Below are 15,016 nucleotides of genomic sequence, written 5' to 3'. Positions count from 1 at the left end.
ATGCACCATTTTTGTGCGGCACACCTTGGCATAATGTCCTCTTTTCTTGCACAAATTGCATGCTGCTTCTCTTGCTGGACATTGTTGTGGATTGTGTCCTTTCAAATCGCCACATTTCCCACATTTTGTCTGTTTTGGGGTCTCTGAGAACGTCTTTTTAACCATTGTCCTCTTTAGTTGCCCTCCCGTACTTTTCCAGGAGGTGGCAGTGTCGGCTCGCTGACGCTGTTTCAGGCTGACGCTGTTAAGGCATTTACCTGGTTTCCCTCAGGTTGTGTTTCCAGTCCGGATGCTACTCTGAACCTTTCAAAGCGCTTTATCCACTTCGGCCATTCCTCTGGCTTGAACGTGAATTTCTCCGGTGGCGGCACATGGAACCTCTCATGCTTGCGTCTCCTCACCGTCACGCACACGGACTGCACCTGCTCCCCCTTTTGTGAGGCTTTCAATGTCCGGGACCTCCAACTCCGTGGTATCTTCCTTTTAGCACCACTTCTGACACCATGTTGGGTTATCTATTAATTTATAATTAATAGTAATACGTTGAAGAACCAGACGTGAGACGGTAGTAGGATTGAACAGTCAAAAGGGTCCCCCCTCGTTTATTCACCCCTCAGGAATACCGCGCTATTCAAAGGTTCCTACTACCGTAGTTCACCTAATATTACAGCCACCATCGCAGTGGAGGTGAATTACACTCCAAACCATGCCAGCAACGTCAAAAGCCTCAATTATTTGCGACACAAGAGAGATATAGAGCATTTCTGAAATTTGAGAAACCATTTGAGAAATTACGATCGTATTTTGTTTCCCGATTTGTGTTGAATAAAGTTATGAAATTAAAAAAATTCAAATAAAACACAGAGATAGGATCATTTCCCATTCTCTCATACCGAAAGTACTGTCACGTGCTGGCGCCACCTGCGACAGGACCACGCCCACCTGTCAGTGGAATCGCCGTCACCTGCCACGGGCTCATGGACAGCGAGATATCAGCGCCGCCAGCGCACACCTAAGTGTCAGTCTGTCCCTTGATGCTGCTTCGCTCATCAGTCCCTGAGATACTGACTCGCTTGACTATTGGAAATCCCGCAGAATCGTTTGTCCTCTCCAGCCCGGTCGTCACTCTAGCGCCAGCTGTTCCCATCATCCCCTTCCACAATAAAGTCTGTCGCTACGCACTTGGCTGTACTGTCCGATCCCTTACAAGTACACGTACCAAGACATACAACTGTTGCAAAATAGTCGCCCAATCGATAGGTGATACCGTTTGAAAGAACGAGCGCCGTCAGTGTTCGATCAGGTACCTACAATCCTGTGCGCCAACAATGTTTAAAGTAAAAAAGACATTAATGAACACAAAATACTCGTTTAAACCTTCTATTTAAGTTGAGTCCTTGTAAGTATAGTAAATCTATGAACGTCTATTGTTTGTATTAGAAGGAATGGTTGCTGCAATTTGAGTGTGAGAACGCCTGTGAATTTGGTTGACCAGCAGTGGGGTGGCCCGGTTTGACCCAGATTATCAGCTCTCTCTTTCTTCTCTTCAGATGGAATAAATATTTCGCCTTTTACTAAAGATTTCCGTGGGGAGGAAATATAAGAGGCTATCTCAATAGTTTTGATGCTCTGCGAAAGCGTAGCATTCTTTCTCTGTTAAAATATCAATATCGCAACGGATAGCCACCTATATCATTCTCCGCGCGACAGTCATACGTTCACATAATTCATACCGACACATATGTGAACATGTTCACATAAACAGAGAAATTATGCCGAGTGCAGACAGACAATCACGTTTAAGCCCTCGTTTATCAATGCAGTTTAATGTCTGGTGGTACCCATTTGAATGGGCACATGTCAGTCTATTGCAATTTGGCAAAAAATATTGTTATTGAATAAAAACCAATAACCACCCCCCCCCCCCCCCCAATAAGCACTCCTGCTCCTCACATCAAAGAACACGGACTTGAGAAGATCCGTTGCGCTGTGCTTCGTTGAAACGTGGCTTGACGGACGCACCCACCACCACGCCGTGGAGTTAGCTGGGTTTCGGCTATTGCGTGCAGATCGCAGCGCGGCGTTCACTGGAAAATCAATGGGAGGTGGTCTCTGTTTCTATATTAATGAACGTTGGTGTACTGATGTCACGGTGTTGAAAGAGTCTTGCAGCCCTCTCCTAGAAACACTTTTCATGAACTGCTGGCCGTTCTATTCACCACGGGAGTTATCCTCGATCGTCATGGCGGCTGTTTACATTCCACCGCACGCACGTGCGAGTGAAGCCACGCAGATGCTGGCTGACCAGGTGTCAGACATGGAGAAACTTCTACCAAATTCACTAATCATTGTTCTGGACGATTTTAACAGGGCGAACCTCGCAAATACAGACAGCACATAACGTGTCCCACCAGAGGGGCACAGACACTGGACCACTGCTGCACCGTCATTAAAGATGCATACCACTCTGTGGCTCGTGCGGCTTTAGGACTCTCGGACCACTGTGTAGTTCGTTCATCTGATCCCGGCCTACAGGCAGAAATTAAAGACTTCTAAGCCTATGGTGAGGACTGTGAGGAAGTCGACAGTGGAGACAAGGCAGGACATCCAAGCTCGCTTTGACTGCACCGATTGGGGAGTTTCTGAAGCTGCAACTTCAGACCTGCATGAACTCACTGACACTGTCACATCATACATCAGTTTTTGTGAGAATCTGTGTGTGCAGACTAAGACCTTCTGCACGTATGTTGTAAATTTTAGCCTGCATGTGTCTCTGCATGTTGCCTTAGAACACCGGGCCGGCAGCAGTGGGATTACGCATAGGTTATTTGTGCTGGACAGGGAGGTTTAGTTTCAGTAATGTATAGGTACCTAGAATGTAGAAGGGCCAGTTGTCCGTGACCACAAAAGAACCGAGTAGATGGCCTTTTAGGGACAACGAAAACAACAAGTATACTGAGAGTCGAACCGCAGCTGTTATTCAAAGCGATATAAGAGTATAACAGATACGATGCCTGGGAGACGAGAGGGAGCAGCTAACATCTTTGCTTTTGGGTCACTCGAATATTTGGAGAAACTTCACTCTGACATCGGTTGAATAAAATATTTTCCCAATCAGCCGTGTGTCACTGAAGTGTTCCTTCTCTCAGCCAGCCATCTTCCACCAAGTGTTTTTTTGGAGACCAGCGGAGCAACAAAGACAGTTCACCACACGTACAACAACGACAAACCTTGTTTTACACCGAACCTCAGGAGGCTGCGCAAAGTCAAGGAGGAGACCTACAGGAGCAGCGACCGGGACCTGTTCAAGCAGACCAGAAACACACTGAACCGAGAGGTCAGGAAAGCCAGCAAGTATTACGGGGAGAGCCTGGAGAGACACCTCTCTGCCAATCCTGATCCCTCAACAGTGTGGAAAGGTCTGCAGAGCATCACGGGCTTCAAAAAACGAACCCCCTGTCCTGTGGAGAGCCCAAGGCTTGCAAACCAGCTAAACAGGTTCTACTGCAGGTTTGATCGGTCCTCCCACACAACAGGACCTCCTGCAGCACAATCCACATACTCACCTCCCCCCACAACCGCTCTGTCCACTCCTCCACCACCATTGTCACCTACTCTCTTGCAGAGGCCGCGCCCGCACTCCAGATCCGCGAGAAAGAAGTGTGCCACATGTTCCGGAGACAAAACATCAGGAAGGTACCGGGCCCAGACGGCGTGTCACATTCCTGCTTGAAAGTCTGTGCTGAACAACTAGCACCCACCTTTGCACGGATCTTCAACCGTTGCCTCGGATCTATTGACAACAATGGACTTTGTTCGCACTTGGTAAGTTCTCCTTTAATATAAATTCATATTGAAAATGGCTAAGGATAGCCCCGAGGCTAAGAACGTGCAGTGTGAAAAGCCCTAAAATGTGATAGGATGTTAGGAGTCATCAGCAGTAAATATGCAGTCAATTTTGGCTTTAGAGATTACACATGACTAATTTACGTTACAGAGAGTAGCTACAGTAACTCCTGGTTTTGTCTTACCGTTGTCAGGGTCCGGGGTGGTGTACCTCCTTTTTCCACAGGGAGCAACCGTGAGCAGAGTGGCAGAGGACCCAGTTGGAGCTCATCAGGCCCGTTAAAGGAGGGCTCTTAAGGAGCATGCTGTCAATTGCTCGTCGTGTCCTACCTGTTGTGATCACCTCCACGGTTGTGCCTTTGGCTCCTCGATACCCTCTTGCTCATCGACGCCACGTTCTCCTGATCCTCAGGTCTGCTGTAAGATCTCCGCCATAGCCACGTCGTATCCTCTGACCAAGCCTTGTGTATTTTGTTGGCAGATTCCCTCCACGGCTCACCACCAAGATCCACCCCGTCTGGCTGAACTCCACACGCTCCGCCGTTGCTGCTCCTTGCTCCTAGCGCAGATCCTCCCGCTCTGCCTCCACCGCATCTCCTCCAATAAACACTCATCACTCATTCTGAACTTCTGAGTTGGTTTCCTGCATGTGGGTCAAATCATTCGCCAAAACGATGACAACCGCCTTTCTCAGATATGTAGTAATCTAACATAAACGTTAGTCAAACAACCCTAACCCAATGCTAATAATAGTAGTTTCACATTCTTGTTGGGTGTTTCACTAGCATGTTGTGGGTAGTGGAATACCATTAAACAAGACCAAAGAGGGGATCATAGTGGTAGAGAACATTTATATTTGAAACACAATGACAACGTTACTGTTAGGGTTTTTCAGATTATCCTTATCATATGATTATGTTGGAATGCAACCGGTAATAAATAAGATAGCTGTCCCATCCTACACAAGGTCGTAAAACACCCCCTGATATGTTTTGACTAGAGCACAAGGGCTTCCTATTCAGCCTACTCTTCTCCCCACTCTGTTTCTCTTAATAAATATGCCCTTGCAGGAGGGAGAGTTTTAGACTTCACTTCTTCAACGTGTGAGCTCTCCACCTGCAGGTGTCTAAAAGGACTTGCTTGTCTCTCGTGTGGTTCTTGCAAAATAAGTTGGAGTGAGCAAATCTCTAACATTTTGGTGCCGAAACCCGGGATCCCTCATACCCGCTGTTAGGGTTTTCCAGGTTATCTTTATCATAGGATTATGTTGGAATGCAACAGGCAATAAATACCTTACCTTGTCCTCCTTATCACAAGATCGTAAAACATCCCCTGAGATGTTTAGACTAGAGGACAAGGGCTTTCTATTCAGCCCACTCATACCCCCACTCTGTTCCTCCTAATAAATATGCCCTTGCAGGAAGGAGACCTTTCAGACTTCATTCGATAATCGCTGTTCAGACAGCGACGAATGGACTCTCCACCTGCAGGTGTCTAAAAGAACTTCCTTGTCTTCTGTTTGGTTCTTGCAAAATAAGTTGGAGTGAGCAAATCTCTAACATTTTGGTGCCGAAACCCGGGACCCTCATACCCATCATCTGGCTGACGGAGGACGACGCGCTGTACACCGTCGACGGGACAGCGTCCACTAGCCGGACCTGGTAAAGAAAGACCTGGGAAGGAAATTCTTCGCTGGGCCAGCATCTTAGGTCTGCCTTCGTCTGACAGAGGTGGATTGACGGGACCCGGCAGTGCAACGAACCAGGGGACAAGTAAGTTAAAGGCTTGGAATTGTGTTGTGTTGTTAAACGCGTAACACATAGAGGTGCACGGGAGATAGCTTGGGTTCAAGTCCCAGTGGAAGAAACAGGCTAAGAAAGGCAGAGCTTCTTTTTCGTTCATCGAAGAAGTGTGTAGACTCTTCTTTGTCTGTTTTTCCGAGCTGAGGGATCTGGCTTGGGTTAAAGTCCCAGTGGAAGGAACGTGCTAAGAAACACGGAGCTTCTTTTTTGTTAATCAAAGAAGGGCGTAGATTTTTCTTTGTATGTTTTTCCAAGCCAAAGAATAGCTTGGGTTCAAGTCCCAGTGGAAGAAACGGGCTAAGAAAAACAGAGCTTCTTTTTCTTAATTGAAGAAGGGCGTAGATTTTTTCTTTTGTCCGTTTTTCCAAAGCTGTTTGGGAGGGTTTTACACCCATCCCTGGATAGGCCTAAAAAAGCGCTGGAGTTTGTGTGATTGAGTGTGTGACTGGTAGGATAAGTTGACTAAGAAGCAGTTCTAGCATTGATCCACGGCAATAATACAGGCTAGTAATTTGTTGAAAGGTCAATTTAAACCTGCATTGAGGATCCTCAAAGAAAAAAAAAAAAAATTGAAAAAAATTGTAAAACCTTAAGCTACTAAAATTAAGATGGGAAATAAGAACGGTAAATCTCTTGCTCTGCTCTTCTTTAAAACGAGAAGTTCATGGCAAGTAGATTTCTTAAAAGATTTGAAAAAGAATTCAGGGTGCATAGTGGCATCCCATTCAATGATACAGCTGAGAGTGCTTATCAACAACAGCTTAAAAATGCGCTCCTCACTAATTTCCGCCCTGAAATAGGCAACTTGGTGAGGAAACATTTGGTGGAAGTGGATGTTGCAAGTGTGACAACAACTATGCAATGGGCCAGACATGCTGGAAAAGTGATCAAAAAAGGCAAAAGTTCTGATGTATTTCATCTAGATAATGATGATGATGAACTAGATGAAGATACAACAGTCTTCTTCCAAGGGTCCCAGCTAGGCAGAGGGAGAGGTAGAGGCCAACAAGGTCGCAGGCCGTCATATAATTCAAAACCCCCACGAGATTCTGACAACTGTTGGAACTGTGGGAAACGAGGACACTTAGCAAGAGTGTGTCGTTTTGCAAAACAATATCAATCAAAGGGTGGAGGAAGGAGCAGAGGAGAAGCCAAATTTTTAGCATGACAAGCTTCCTCCTCTTTGACCGCTTATGCTCATACAGAGAAAGAAAGAATAGATGCCCAAATGACAGCAAAACATGTCATTGTCAGATTATTAGAATTTTTTTAGATTATTAGAAGTCCTGTCCATCCAAGAAGTGTGACAATGCTGTTTGTATGCCCAAATTACAAATGACTAGAGCTCAAATTGTGTTACACTGAAGTTAAAATATGCAAATCAAGTGGTAAAGAAATGCAACTTGCTTCTAGAAGATAAATAAATAAAATTAGAATGTGCTGTCCTCGTGTGCATGGGAGGGACCAGCTCATGATCGACCACAGGAAATGGCCAGCCTGTGACGAATCATTGTTGCTGGGAACTACCTTTTGCATGCGAGAGCTGTGCATGTGTGTGCGTATATGTTAAAATGATGAACATTGGCTAAAGTTTTAGTATAAAAATTTTTTTGCTAGACTGTGGTCTATCCAATTTGCACCGCAGAACAGAAATGATTTTGAAAGATAAAAATGAGAGGAAAAAGAGAGAAATCTGTTTGCAAGCAGAAACTAATCCACACTAGTGCATGGTAAGTGTCAAGCCCACATGAGAAATTCGGAAAAAAAAAAAAATGACGGAACATGCTTTCAAGAATTGGAAGAAGCTAAATTGTGAATTTAAGATTTTGCAATGCTACATTTAATAGGAATAATTGATTGGTTGTGTTATAAGATTATACAAAATTCTAAATGCAAGCTAAATCTGAGAGATTGAGTTCTTCAAATTTAAAAACAAAGAAAAAAAATTCAGATTAATTTGCCAGTTGTTTGTTTTAGTTAAGTTTTTTTTTGAATTGGTGGATTGTTCTACCAGGAAAGCTAAGTTGAAAATGATATATGAATGTTGTGTGGTGAGCTTGGATGAATTGGGACCAATGTGATAGAAAGACTCCTTTTTGGAGACTGCGTGTGAGATGCAAATGAACATTGATGAATGATAGCCTGAATGAAAAGAAATTACAGGTTGAATGGTTGAAGTCGTTGGCGACTACTATAGAGAATTAGTAGAGCGACTTTGATGAAAGAGTGATTTTGAGCAGGTTGAATGTTAGGAAGAAACGCGTAGCTTTTGGATTGATAATTAACTAGAAAAAAAATGGAGAACCAGTAACACATGTAGAAGATGTGTGAACTGAGAAATTGAGAAGCGTTTTGGAAAGTAAGTCAAATTAAATAATGATGGAATCGTATGTAGTAAAGAACACATTCTCCCAAAAAGTTTGTCAAGGTGTGAGGCATGGGCGTTGCCAGGCCTCAAAAAGGGGGGGAGTGAGTAGGACAGATAGTGGAAGATAGTAATAATACAACACTTTATGACAATGAATTTTCGAATACATTTGGTGTTATATTGTGGTAAATTTTTTGTTCTGGTGTAGATAGGTTAGCAACACGAGAGATTTAGAGGTTCAAAAGAAAGACAGTTAAAAGAAAACATTTTTGATTTGGACAATTGCAGGCTAACAGGAACATGAGAAAGATAAGAACTACGAGGGGAGATCCAATTTCATTGGGGAGATTGAGAATTCACAGCACCATACTCTAAGTCACATTTTTGAGCAAGCATGACAATAACATGTGATAGGTCAAGACATACAGATCAGGGCTTGATGTGGAAAGCAGACCTCGATGAGTTGATTTTCAATAATGATACTGAAGACAACATACTGTCCGATTAAATTGGAACTATAGATAAAATGTAGCTCAAAAATAGGATGAGTTGCAGGATTTACGATATAAAAACGAGACCGCTGTTATTAGGAGAATTTGAAGTTTGGTAAATAAACATTACCAGCAAATTGATGGAAGCAGCTACATTTGGAAATAGTCTTACAAGTTTTTACGTCCCAGCTTGTCATTCTCAGTGTCAGAGTCCCTGAAACCCAATCCGAGACTTCGCCTGCAGCCGTGAACAACCACAAAATGGTGCCTGGCTCTGAAGCACCTTTGACCTTTGGCGAAGGACAAGAAAAGACTGCTGTTGTGCTTGGAGGAGGACAAGTACACTCCGGAGGAAATACAACATCCTCGGGGACGAGAAAAGACAGTGAAAAGCGGAGGAACTCACAATGATGAAAATTGACTCATTTGAACAACTCATTCAAGAGTGATGGATGGGGTCACTCTGAAGCAACAACAAAAGAACACCAACTTGATAGGGTGAAGTGCGGCAAAAAGATATGGACTTGGAGTGTCTGACAACCAAATCGCACTCCTTGCTACGGCGTTCCCAAATTTGGTGGAGCTTGGTTCAAAGTGGAAGGGAGGTTCATTGTGCACTGAGTTTGACAGAACTGAGTAGATTTGGTAAATAAATAATTAAAAATTTGAAAAATACGTAGGGGTACAGATTATAATCAGAGATTGAACGGATTTGGATAAAACAAATAGGCTAAAACGGTAGGAAACAAGAGCAAGATCTGATATTTTGGCTCATCAAGCTTAAGACGTAGAGGTCGAGTTATATAAATTTTAGAACAGGACATTTGGCAGTCAGGAGGAAGCTAGGTTGCTCAATGTACCTACTCAATACAATAGTAAGGTTTTTTATACCACAGTGGAGGTTGGATGGTCAGAAAGTTAGGTACGTTCAATTTTTGACATTCACACAATCATGCATAGGAGTCACAAGGCGACAGTTAACAAGACAATGACTGCAATAGGGGCCACCTACGACTGCACCGACATGAAAAAGTAGAAGTGAGAGAGCAGAGTATGGGATTATATGCTAAAACGTCTGCTATACAGTTACCGATAGGAGATTCTATCAAGAGAAGCTACATGAGAGATGGATTAGAATCTCTTTGTCTGCGTGGGTGCGTGTGCGTGTGTGTGTGTTCACACCCTGTGTGGGTGCGAGCGTGTGAGGACAAAGAAGGCATGGATAAGACAATCTCTTTTAAACCAGGAGGCAATAAATGGGAACGCCCCTGTCATAAATAGTTTTTGGTTAAAGGGAATCATTAGGAAGTGTTCAAACTCTTCCCGCAAACATTCCTATTTGCCAGTTAAATGGGCACTACAATTGACTACGAGAGTTGCAAACAACAGATGAAGAGCAGTCCTTGGCAGATTATATGATCAGGACGCTCAAACTGTGTCAAAGACAAATTTACTGCCGCTTGATCTTTCCTCCTCACAGGTCGACAACCCCATAAATCCAGTAGACTGGGTCTACATCGAGGTCATCAAAGGAAGGAACCGGGCCAGCCACGACGGGAGGGACCATTCCAAGTCTTGCTGACTACACATGTTGCACCCAAGGTTGCAGGACCCACAAATGCATTAACGACGACTGCTCTCCAGGAGGAAACTGGATGGGAGCTTTGGACATCACCGCTGTGTGCCAGGATGAGAGAGCCGTTTTCAAGGTGTAAGGGCTCTACTACCAACATGGCTGCACCATCGGACGGGACCTACTTCATTCAGAAGTTCAGAGGCACTGCCTCACCTGCATCCTATGAGTGCACGTGCCTGTTCAGTACGGATCATGGTTTTGTGGTCACAAGAGTTGTCCGATGCTGCCTGCCAACTGGACACGAGTGTGTGCGCCGGTGTGTGTGACAGACCTCACCTACAGACTAGAACATCATCAGCTGACGAAAACACGGGCACATATACAACTTCTTAGACGTGACAGATGTGATAATGATAATGAGATGTGGATTGCGTAGATGCTGTTCTGTTGAGCATGTTTTACAGAAACTTGATGATTTGACCATCGAAAATGCTTCACAAGTGATGGATACAATGATGTACTGTTTCTGTGTTTTTGTTTTTTATTGATAGCATTCTGGTCGTCTTAGGCAAAGGGACCGTGTAAGAATTTTCCTGCTAATGACATCTGGCCAGCAGGTTTTTCGCTTACACAATAAGTTTGATCTGGGGTATTAAGGTAATGCCTCATCTTCACTGGAAAGTGTTGCTATCATTGTTTGTTGTTTTTATTTTTCCTATTCTTCTTTCTTCATTATACATATATATGTGTTTTTTTCTTACTTGTCTTTGTTGTTTGGGGTAGCATAATCATATGATAAAACAGGAGGGAGATGTTAGGGTTTTCCAGGTTATCTTTATCATAGGATTATGTTGGAATGCAACAGGCAATAAATACCTTACCTTGTCCTCCTTATCACAAGATCGTAAAACATCCCCTGAGATGTTTAGACTAGAGGACAAGGGCTTTCTATTCAGCCCACTCATACCCCCACTCTGTTCCTCCTAATAAATATGCCCTTGCAGGAAGGAGACCTTTCAGACTTCATTCGATAATCGCTGTTCAGACAGCGACGAATGGGCTCTCCACCTGCAGGTGTCTAAAAGAACTTCCTTGTCTTCTGTTTGGTTCTTGCAAAATAAGTTGGAGTGAGCAAATCTCTAACACCCGCTATCTGTCTAACGAAGAAGGACGTGCTGCATTGTCGACAAGACAGCGTCCATTAGGAGGACCTGGAGGAGAAAGTCCTGGGAAGAGAATTGTTAGAGATTCGCTCACTCCAACTTAATTTGCAGGAACCACACGGGTGACAAGTAAGTCCTTTTAGACACCTGCAGGTGGAGAGTCCATTTGTCGCTGTGCGTGCAGCGATGTTCGAATGGAGGTCTGAACTCTCCACCCTGCAAGGGCATATTTATTAAGAGAAACAGAGTGGGGGGATGAGTATGCTGAGTAGAAAGCCCTTGTCCTCTAGTCCAAACATGTCAGGGGATGTTTTACGACCTTGTGATAAAGAGGACAAGGTAGGGTATTTATTACCTGTTGCATTCCAACATAATCCTACGATAAAGATAACCTGGAAAACCCTGAAAAGAATTCTTCGCTGGGCCAGCATCTTAGGTCTGCCTTCGCCTGACAGAGGTGGATTGACGGGACCCGGCAGTGCAACGAACCAGGGGACAAGTAAATTAAAGGCCCGAAGTTGTGTGATTGTGTTGTTGTTTGTGAAACGCGTAAAAAACCACAGGTGCACAAAAGATACGGCTTCGGTTTATCCGAGCTATGAGATACGGCTTTGGTTTATCCGAGCTATGAGATACGGCTTTGGTTTGTCCGAGCTATGAGATATGGCTTTGGTTTGTCCGAGCTATGAGGTACGGCTTTGGTTTGTCCGAGCTATGAGATACGGCTTTGGTTTGTCCGAGCTATGAGGCCTAAAAAAGTGCTAGAGTTTGTGTGATTGAGTGTGTGACTGGTAGGATAAATTGACTAAATAGCTGTTCTAGCATTGAACCACGGCATTAATACAGGCTAGTAATTTGTTGAAAGGTCAATTTAAACCTGCATTGAGGATCCTCAAAGAAAAAAAATGTGAAAAAAAAATGTAAAACCTTAAACTACTAAAATTAAGATGGGAAATAAGAACGGTAAATCTCTTGCTCTGCTCTTCTTTGAGATGAGTTCATGGCGAGTAGATTTCTTAATTGTATGCAATACATGCTGAAGTGAAAGAATATGTAAGGAATACAAGGAAATTTGAAATGTGGAAGAATTGGTAGAAGTGCTAGAGTGTGGTTGAAATCTTCACAAAGAGATAAGAACGAATTCAAGAGACAAAAGCTAGAAAAATGAAAACGGATGAGGTCACAAGTGTTTGTCAGACCAGGACACAATAAGGCCTCTGTGAGCAGGTGCAAGGCCGCAGCTCAAGCCGCGGCTCAAGCGAGGGGCAAGAGGAGTTTGATAATAATAATAATAATAATAATATTTTTGAGGTGGCAAATTACAAATGACTAGAGATCAAATTGTGTTACACTAAAGTTAAAATATGCAAATCAAGTTGTAAAGAAATACAACTTGCTTCTAGAAGATAAATAAATAAAATTAGAATGGGCTGTCCTCGTGTGCATGGGAGGGACCTGCTCATGATCGACCACAGGAAATGGCCAGCCTGTGACGAATCATTGGTGCTGGGACCTACCTTCCGCACGCGAGAGCTGTGCATCTGTGTGCGTATGTGTTAAATTGATGAAGATAGGCTAAACTTTCCATTTGAAGAAATTTGCTAGACTGTTGAATTTACACCGCAGAACAGAAACAATTTTGACAGATAAAAATGAAAGAAAAAGAGAGAAATCTGTTTGCGAGCAGAAACTAATCCACACTAGTGCATGTTAGTGTCAAGCCCTCATGAGAAATTCGGAGTAAACAAAACAACAGATCATGCTTTCAGGAATTGGGAGAAGCTAAATTGTGAATTTAAGATTTTGCAATGCTACATTTAATAGGAATAATTGATTGGTTGTGTTACAAGATTATACAAAATTCTAAAGTCAAGGTAAATCTGAGAGATTGAGTTCTTTACATTTAAAAACAAAGAAACAATTCCGATTAATTTGCCAATTGTTTGTTTTTGTTAAGTTATTTTTTGAATTAGTGGATTGTTCTACCAAGAAACTTGAGTTGAAAATGATATATGAATGTTGTGTGGTGAGCTTGGATGAAATGGGACCAATGTGATAGGAAGACTCCTTTTTGGAGACTGTGTGAGATGCATATGATGAGCATTGATGAATGATTGCCTGAATGAAAGGTTGAATGGTTGAAGTTGTTGGCGACTACTATAGAAAATTAATAGAGCGACTTTGATGAAAGAGTGATTTTGAGCAGGTTGAATGCTAAAAAAATCGATTGATAATTAACTAGAAAAAAAAACTGGAGAACCAGTAACACATGTAGAAGATGTGTGAACTGAAAAATTAAGAAGCGTTTTGGAACGAAAGTCAAATTAAATAATGATGAAATCATATTTTTTATCTGCCGAGGGAATTTACCGCGATTCTGCTAGTCGCGGTATACATCCCGCCTTCCAACATCGAAGGAGACAGGATCGCGGCGCTTGGTGAACTGTACCAGGCTGTCAGTGAACAGCAAACAGCGCACCCTGACGGTTTCACCATCTTCGCTGGAGACTTCAATCATGCCAACCTGAAGTCTGTTTTCCCGAGGCTTCACCAGCATGTTCCTTTTCCGACACGTGGCGACAGCTTCCTGGACCTAGTCTACTCGGCGCAAAAGGGAGCTTTCAAAGCCACCCCCCTCCCCCATCTGGGGCTTTCTGACCATCTCACCGTTTTGCTTTTGCCCGCATACAGACAATTGGTAAAGGCATCCAGGCCGGTTCGGAGGCAGGTTCGAGTGTGGCCTGAGGGTGCCTCCGATGCACTTCGTGACTGCTTCGACACCACTGACTGGGACTTGTTTAAGCAGGCAGCCACCTACAACGATTGGACGGACATAGAGGAGTATACTGACTCTGTTACCTCTTACATCACGAAGTGCATCGATGATGTGACTTGCTCGAAATCCGTCGTCACTCGCGCGAACTGGAAGCCGTGGCTGACGGGGGCTGTCCTCAGACTCTTGAGGGCCAGAGACAAGGCTTTCAGAGCGGGGGATGAGGCTGGCTTGAGGACAGCGAGGGCCGACCTGTCCCGAGGCATCAAAGAAGCGAAGAAGGCGTTCTCGTGCAAGGTCTCCACCCACTTCAAGGACAGCAAGGACGCACGTAGCCTTTAGCGGGGCATTCAGACCATCACGGACTACAAGCCCGCGCCGAGGAGCTGTGAGGGCGACGTCCGTCTGCTGAACGATCTGAACCGCTTCTTTGCTCGCTTCGACGCCCAGAACAGCACTCGCCCGCTGAAGACCACTCCCCCCCCCACACGAGCAGCCCCTGCGCCTCTCTGCCGACGGTGTGAGGAGGGCGCTTGCCGCTATTGACACCCGTAAGGCGGCGGGCCCTGACAACATCCCGGGTCGAGCGCTGAAGGACTGCGCTGGGGAGCTGTCGGGTGTCTTCACGGACATCTTTAACGTTTCCCTGCAGCAGGCCATCGTCCCCTCGTGTTTCAAGGCTGCCACCATCGTTCCTGTGCCGAAGAAACCTGCACCGTCCTGCTTCAATGACTACCGCCCTGTGGCACTGACGCCCATCATCATGAAGTGCTTTGAGCGGCTGGTCATGGAGCACATCAAGTCCGTTCTCCCCCCCACCATTGACCCTTTCCAGTTTGCGTACCGTGCCAAGCGGTCCTCTGAGGATGCCATCTGCTCTGCCCTCCACTTGGCCCTCACCCATCTGGAGAGAAAGGACTCATATGTGAGGTTGCTGTTTGTGGACTTCAGCTCTGCCTTCAACACCATTGTGCCGCAGCGACTCATCTGCAAACTC

General features: G+C 44.5%; 1 long non-coding RNA gene and 1 other non-coding gene across 2 annotated transcripts; both read left to right on the top strand.

The window, feature by feature from the left end:
* The first annotated feature begins 1,530 nt into the window (after positions 1-1,530).
* Positions 1,531-1,645, top strand: LOC125987566 (U5 spliceosomal RNA). Its single transcript, XR_007488042.1, has one exon. It is a non-coding gene; the product is annotated as a U5 spliceosomal RNA (small nuclear RNA).
* Positions 1,646-2,449: 804 nt separating this feature from the next.
* Positions 2,450-4,467, top strand: LOC137839685 (uncharacterized). The gene is made up of 3 exons (XR_011085745.1): positions 2,450-3,825; positions 4,041-4,258; positions 4,328-4,467. It is a non-coding gene; the product is annotated as an uncharacterized lncRNA (long non-coding RNA).
* The last annotated feature ends 10,549 nt before the right edge of the window (positions 4,468-15,016 follow it).

Source organism: Syngnathus scovelli, chromosome 19 (genome assembly GCF_024217435.2).
Source record: "Syngnathus scovelli strain Florida chromosome 19, RoL_Ssco_1.2, whole genome shotgun sequence".
NCBI classification, from domain to species: Eukaryota; Metazoa; Chordata; class Actinopteri; order Syngnathiformes; family Syngnathidae; genus Syngnathus; species Syngnathus scovelli.
Note: the sequence above shows the minus strand (reverse complement) of the source record. Positions and strands in the feature narration are given on the sequence as shown.